The sequence below is a fragment of the Myotis lucifugus genome, unplaced genomic scaffold (assembly GCF_000147115.1).
Source record: "Myotis lucifugus unplaced genomic scaffold, Myoluc2.0 scaffold_84, whole genome shotgun sequence".
NCBI lineage: Eukaryota > Metazoa > Chordata > Mammalia > Chiroptera > Vespertilionidae > Myotis > Myotis lucifugus.
In genome coordinates, this window is record NW_005871132.1 from 2,269,325 (window position 1) to 2,276,765 (window position 7,441).

Genomic DNA, 7,441 nt, shown 5'->3' on the forward strand with positions numbered 1-7,441 from the left:
TCTCTTAAGATGGATTTGAGGAAGCTGTAAGCCTCCCCCAGCTCCATTTTCTCAAGCTTGGTGCCTTCTTGATCAATATAACTTTCCTTACTCCAAACTCTGGCATTTTGAATATTGGCCTTTTTGGAAGCGTTGGGCACACGAACCTTGAATTGGTAACAAAAGTGCTGGGCATTTTCCCTATCTTATTTAATCCTCACAACAACCCTACAAAGTAGATATTGGCACTTTCACTTAACAGATAGGGTAAGTGAGGCTCAGAGAGGCTAAGTAATTTGTCCAACTAAGTCCATGGGGCAAGCATGTGGCAGAAGCAGGCATGGGACCCAGGTCACCCAAAGCCAACGTGTCCAAAGCTGGTGAGGCGCCTGTGGGGATTCAAAGCGTTTCCATCTCAGAGCAGACTCAGTAGGAACACCAGGCATGGTGAGGACGGCTTGAGTGGGCGGAGGGGAGAGTACGGAGGTAGATTTCTGGGCTTCAAGGCCTAACAACAACTGTGTATTGGGAAAACAATTTTGTTCAAGAGGGCTATTTATAGGGATGTTTTTCCTCAGTACTTCCCTCATCTCCTCCCTTTTGTGTTAAAAGGCGCCTGGCAGATTGGTAAAGGGTTACAGGCAATGCACAGGAAACTCTGGAACACAATGAAAGGGGTGGGGACAGATCCCCACCCACCTAAGAAAGTCACTCACTGCAGCATTCAGAGACCCTGGGGGAGACAGCTGGAGCTCAGAACTGCCTCTCTGCTTCTTTTTAAAAAGGCCACATGCCCAAAGGGGTGATGAACAGCGGAAAATCAGAAGCAGAGGAGGAGCAAGAGGCAATGAAACAAACCAAACCAAACACTGAGATAGTGGAAATCCATCAACAGCCAAGTCATCCCCTCTCCTGTGGACTCCCTAATTCCATGAGGAATTCCACTTTTTCTTCCCCAAGTCTGTTCAGTTTGGCAACAACAAAGACAGAACAGGGAGTGAGAGGAGAGACCAAATCTAGCTGCTGACAAGGACCCAGGACCTACTTCCAGGTCCTCAGGGCAGACCAGCCAGGCTTGTGGGGCTGCCGCCTACAGGAACAGCCCTGGCGTCCTTCCCCAGAGCCACTGAATAGAGGCCTCCAGACAAATGGACCCACATTCGGACTTGAAGGCTTAGGCAGAGTCAGATGTCGGTATAATAGTGATTCAACCCAGGGCGCTTGGCTCTCCCTCTGGCCCTGTGAAGTGTCTTCTCTGCATGTGACTCTGGGAAGGAAGTTCCCGCTGCTGCTTGGCAGCGGCCAGGCCGGAGGTGGAGTGGGACAAGGGGGTCTTGTGCTGCCTGGTTCCTGCACCGATTCTGAAACACTGAAGACTCATTGAATGCTACCCTGTGCAGTATGGGTCGAAGGTCACTGCGGGTTTTTAAAAGCTCTGCAGAACACAAAAGATCGCCGAACCTCTTGTTTTTAAACAGCATTCGGTGCAAAGAAATTAGAGTCAAATATAAGTGGGGGAAAGGTATTTCTCCAATCATCTCAAACACTGTGTGCCGGTGTCTCAGCTAATCTCTAACCCCAACCTCTCAAAAATTCTCCCCAGTCCCGCACTGTACACCGTCAAAGGGCATTCCCTCCTGCCAGCTCTGATACAGCCCTGGACGTACAGAGAAGCGTGTTTTTATCTTTCTTTTAAAAATAGTGTTTTCCCTTCCCAGCCCCCATCTTATAAACTCAGAGTCATCTTGGACTCCACTTTCTCTATATTAGTATTTACATAAAAGTCCGAGATTCTGAGTTAGCAGGTAGGGGCACTGATCAGTGCCATTTCTTTTCAAAAGTTAGTAAGACTTCATTTTTTGTAACAGAGTCTTTTTCTTTCTTCCTATTCCGTCACCTTCTGCCCTTTCTACTTCCAAATGTCTGGTTGATGGTGAAGCAACTGAATCACATTCTCAGCTGGGAATATGAGGCTATAAAGTTGTTTCCCAATGCTACCCTCCTCCCCCGTCGCCAGCCAGTAATGTTTTGCAACCCAAGGAACTGAAAGGGAACTAAAACACACAATGAGAGACGGTGAGGGTAGGGGTGAGGAGGGAGACAGAGAGAGAGAGAATATAAATTATAACAATGACGATGTCTCTTCTTCAATGTGTAAGCGTGGAGTGAGACCCTTTGGAGGCCTCCTTCTCATGCCTATCACTGCGCCTGCTTGTCCTCAGAAGCACACTTGGAAGCAAAGCTGGCTTTCATGGTCACAGAGGTGGAGCGATAGAGGGTCTGCGGACGCATCTCTGGATGCACCACCAGCAGGCTGACCGTTTTCCCGGCTTCTAGGGCTGGGAGACTGATTCTGGTTCTTGTTCCTTCTTCACCTCTTCTCCACTCTGTTCTGTTTGCTTAGAGACTGGTAATGTGAACCTCCCCAACCCCACTAAGAATGCTGATTCAACATCATTTGAATGCTTAGAAACAACGACTTGCAGCAAAAACCTAAATCTGGGACCCACAGCACAGAGAAATGCAATGATGGAGTGTGGGAGACATGACTTTCTTTCTTCTTTTTTTTCCCCTTTATTGATTAAGGTATTACAAATGTGTCCTTATCCCATGAGACATGACTTTCTAGAAGCCCACTTGCTCTAGCCATTCTCGTTCCCTACTGGCTTCAGATCCTCAGGGCACTGGCACTGGGCTGAGGGGCAGGAGCATAAGGCTCTCTCATAGAAGAGTTTCACCCAATATAATAGTCTGCTAGAGCTGCCATAACAAAACACCATAGATGGGGTGGCTTAACCAATAGAAATTCATTTTCTCACAATTTGGGAGGCTGGAAGTCCAAGATCTGTAGGTTTGGTTTCTCCTGAGGCTTCTTTCCTTGCCTGGATGGTGGCCACCTTCTTGCTGGGTCTTCACGGGGTCTTTTCTCTGTGGTACACATCCCTGGAGACCCTCTGTGTCCTAATCTCCTCTTCTCACAAGGACACCAATCATATTGGATTAGGGCCCTCTCTAATAGCCTCATTTTAACACAATCACCTTTTTAAAGGCCTTACCTCCAAATACAAGTCAGATACTGAGGTACTGGGGGTTAGGGCTTTGACATATGAAAAGGGAGGCACAATGCATTCCACAGTGACAAACTAGCATCTTTAAACTGGGAGGAGGGGAGAGGAAAGGGGGAGAGAAAATGTGCCCAGTAGGAAGATGAGCTAAATTCAGAACATATTAAGCACAGTCCATGGACAAAGAATTACATGTATATTTAATTAGTTAGGCACTAGAAAAGGAGACTAAGATTACTGATTACTAACCCTATAGACAAGCTGGGTAACATCAAAGGCTAGATCACAGGGGACATTAAAATCTCCCAATACTCACTCTGTCTTCTTTATTTAGGGCAGAGAAGATTGCTACCATCTTGGTGAGTGAAGGATGCAGAGGGCACACCTCCACGGGCATTAGTCTTAAACAGTTGCAGGTAAGATAAAGCACAGGCAACGACAGAACTCTGCTGCAGGAGCTCCATGGGAGTGAAGTGCTTTTTGCACCAGGACAATCTGCTAAAGGCATCATTTATATCATTGGCCAATAGCTTAACCAGTCCTCCTGTTAACAATCGTACATTATCTTCATAGAACCTGCTTCCTTGGAAATCCACAGCCCATTGAAAAACCCTGTGGGAATCCAAATCTGACTTTTTTCCACAGACCCAGAAAAAGGTACACATCTTAGAGAAAGCAAGGAGAAAGAGAAACATGGGAAAGAAAGAGAAAGAACAATAGAAAATCAAGAGTGTCCAGAATACGCCCTAGCTGGTTTGGCTCAGTGAATAGAGCATCGGCCTGCGGACTGAAAGGTCCCAGGTTCGATTCTGGTCAGGGGCACATGCCCAGGTTGCAGGCTCAATCCCCAGGAGGGGGCGTGCAGGAGGCAGCCAGTCAGTGATTCTCTGATCATTGTTGTTTCTATCTCTCTCTCCCTCTCCCTTCCTCTCTGAAATCAAAAAGAGAATAAGTCCGGCACCTACCACAGGGTACGCCCAGCAATGAGAGGGGACAGAGCAACTGGGGAGGAGGCAGCTTTCCAGGATCTGAACAAGGCTGTCACCAGGTGGCTTCATTCTGGCTTCATAAGTTGTGAGTTCTTCCCACCATGAAGTGCAGGTAATTGAGCATTATCAAGTAGAGACAAATAGCTACCATGTACACATATCAAGAAAGGTTTGGTCAATGGGCCCAGGCATGACAGATGACGGATGCCTTGCCCAGTGCTCAGTATCACCTCAACCCTGAACCCTAAACAACTTGAATCCAACTGATCAGGAAGCAGGTCTCAGGCTGGTCCAGATTGAAAATGCTATGATTGTCCCTTTGGGGAATCCTCAGTAAAGCATAGAAGAATCTTAGGGCCAGGTCAAGGTTACTAGCTTTACTGGTTCACCTAGACAGGCCTGTTTTGTGACAACCTCCACCTGCTGGGTTTTGATGGTGAGTAAGAGGATCTGGTACATAGCTAATGTTATACTGGGAAATGTTTTTGCAAATTACTTGTAAATGACTGTTTTCATACTTAACTTTTGAACTTTAATGTGTTAAAGACCATTATTTAGTAAAAATGATATGTAATTAAAAATTAATTCATACTTGAATAAAGTCTGTTGATTAGTTAATATTGGGACAATATGAATTTCCTAATTTTGGTCACTGTAGTCTAGTTATGTAAGATATGAATAGCCCTCGCTGGTTTGGCTCAGTGGATAGAGCGTCGGCCTCCGGACTCAAGGGTCCCGGGTTCAGTTCCGGTCAAGGGCATGTATCTTGGTTGCGGGCACATACCCAGTAGGGGGTGTGCAGGAGGCAGCTGATTGATGTTTCTTTCTCATCGATGTTTCTAACTCTCTATCCTTCTCCCTTCTTCCCTGTAAAAAAATCAATAAAATATACTTAAAAGCAGTGAAAATACGGAACCCCTTTCTTAAAAAAAAGGATATGAATATTTGGGAATGCTGGGTGAAGGGTATATGGGAATTCTTTGAGTATTTTTTTGCATATTTTTAGAGCTGAAATTACTTCAAAATAAAAAGTTAAAAGAATGTTTTTAAAGATTTAAAAAGGTAAATCATAGGGCCTGACAATTTATCCATAATTTGTGCCTAGGGGGCCTAGACCCAGAAAAAAAGTACCCCTCCAAAGTAATGAAATCCACTGTTGGTCAGATGAAATAGCAAATATGACTGTTTTTGCTACAGTAAACTCCTAAACAAATGGCAATGGTAATGATTACAGTCTCATGTGGAGATGCATTTGTATAAATAAAAGGAGGAACAAGCCATTATCCTAAATACACCAGCAATATTACAAAATGCTTAGAAATTGCTATTCTGGCAGGAGGCAACATGGAGTCATTGACAGTTTTGAGCAAAATAGGCATCTAATAACAGCCATACTACAGGAAGCTTCATCAGGCCTCTAGTATACAGGGTGGGTAAAGTGGGAAGAGACCAGACTCAGCCACTGGGGAGTTTTTCTAACAACTGAGGAGGGAGCAATCTCACAGATGGGAAGGAAGAAATCTAGACCACAGGCATTTTGAAGGACTCACAGGTCTGGGAAGGACTAGCCTGGAGGTGTGGGCAGAAAGAGAGAAATGAGTCAGTGGCTACTTGAAGATGTCTCACCAAGATTGAGGCAATGTGGTGATGTCATTGAGAGACAGATGGAAAATGGAAAGAAGGTGACAACATACACAGAGACGGGGCTGAGGACTCAAGTGGCTGCAGTGGTCAGGCAGGTGCAAAGGGGGAAGACAGGCATGGGGGCTGAGGGACTAACCAGGGTGCCTCCAAGGGGACTGACACAACTTGGCATCAGCATTCCTTGCCCTGTGGTGTCTGTGTTACCAAATCTTCCTTTTTTTTTTTACAAGAAAATCCAGAAATCCAGCTCTGTTATGGGAAACCTCTTAACTCTTTAGTATTGGCAATTAATTTAAAATTTTTTTGAAGCATGGTGTATGCCAAACCAAACACATCTGTGGGCCAGATTCTACAGGCAGGCATTCATTGTGACCTCTGACAAAGAGATGAGGTCAAGGGTTGAAGTTCATAAACTATCTTGATGGGATAAGTGACCAAAAGGTATTTGGTATCTAAAATACTATACGCAAGGCTTGTACCAGTAATCTGAGCTGTATGAATGTCCCTACCCTTCAAGTCTATATATGGGTTGAATTTATACAGGAAGTTGGATGTAAACCGCCAATGGTTAAATCACAAGAATTTTCATGCTTACTAGTACTGTGTGCTGAGTACACAGAAGTCAAGGAATTTCCAATCTAACTGGGGAAGAAAATACATGCCCTCCTGAAAACTTGAGACAACTTATGAAACAATAATTTCTCTGTGGGAGATGCTTTCTCCACATTGTGCTAGAATATCAACGGCTTTAAATCCTGGATTCTTCCCCCACCCCCATCACACCCGCTTCTGGGAGTCCAGAAAGGAGGAAAGCCCAGCAATAATGTGTGTGTGTGTGTGTGTGTGTGTGTGTGTGTGTGTGTGTGTGTACTTGAATCTGTGACCAGATTTCTAATTCCCTGGGCAGTGGTTACCAAGCCACAGCCTCTGTCCCCCTCTCACTTGGGAGGGGCGCTAGCTGGGTTGGGGGGTACCTGGGCGCCGAGTGGAGGGTGAGAGCGGCGGGCGGAAACCGCGCCCTGTCAAGTGTCTCCGCTCGAGTCCTGTGTTTTGTTCCTGTCATTACTCTTTCAGGGTCTGTGTAGGAGCAGGCAGGCACCGAAATAGAAAGTGTCAAAGCGCTGGTGACAAGGAGGATAAACAAGGCCGGGCTTCTTTCGGTCCCACCGAGCCCCCTCCGTCCCGAACGCCCGCGCGCCCCCTCCCGCCCCTGCCCAGCGCCGTCGGTGGCGCAGGAAGCGGCGGCTCGGCGGCGGGCGGTGCTGGAGGGAGAGCCGCGTTTCCTCCGCGCTGCCCAGTGATCTCCAGCGCCCCAGCCGCTCGGCGAGCCGCGCGATCTCTCCCCCACCCCGCACTCCTCAACCCACCCACCTACTTCCTCCGCTCCTCACTCACACAGGCACGGAGCTGCCAAAAATTTCCACCCCCGCCCCCCTCCCTCGCGAACTTTGTTCCAGCGTTTCCTGAGCTGGATGATCCTAGGATTTGTAAGACAGGAAAAAAGGGAAGGCGCGAGGGCGGGCGAGGGAGACAGGATGCTGGCTGTGCCTTCTCCCGAAGCCGTCTGAAGGCAGGACCGCGGGCTCCGCGAACAGGACCCTCGCCGCCTCGCGCCGCCTCCTCGCCCCCCGCGGCCCCGCGCTCCGCGCGCTCCCCGCGCCCGCGCCCGCTCCGGGCGTCCCGAAAGGCGGAGAGCCGCGCTCGCCCTTCCTCCCCGGCGGGCGGAGGAAAACACCCCAAGACACCGCAAGAGCCTGTGAAAGT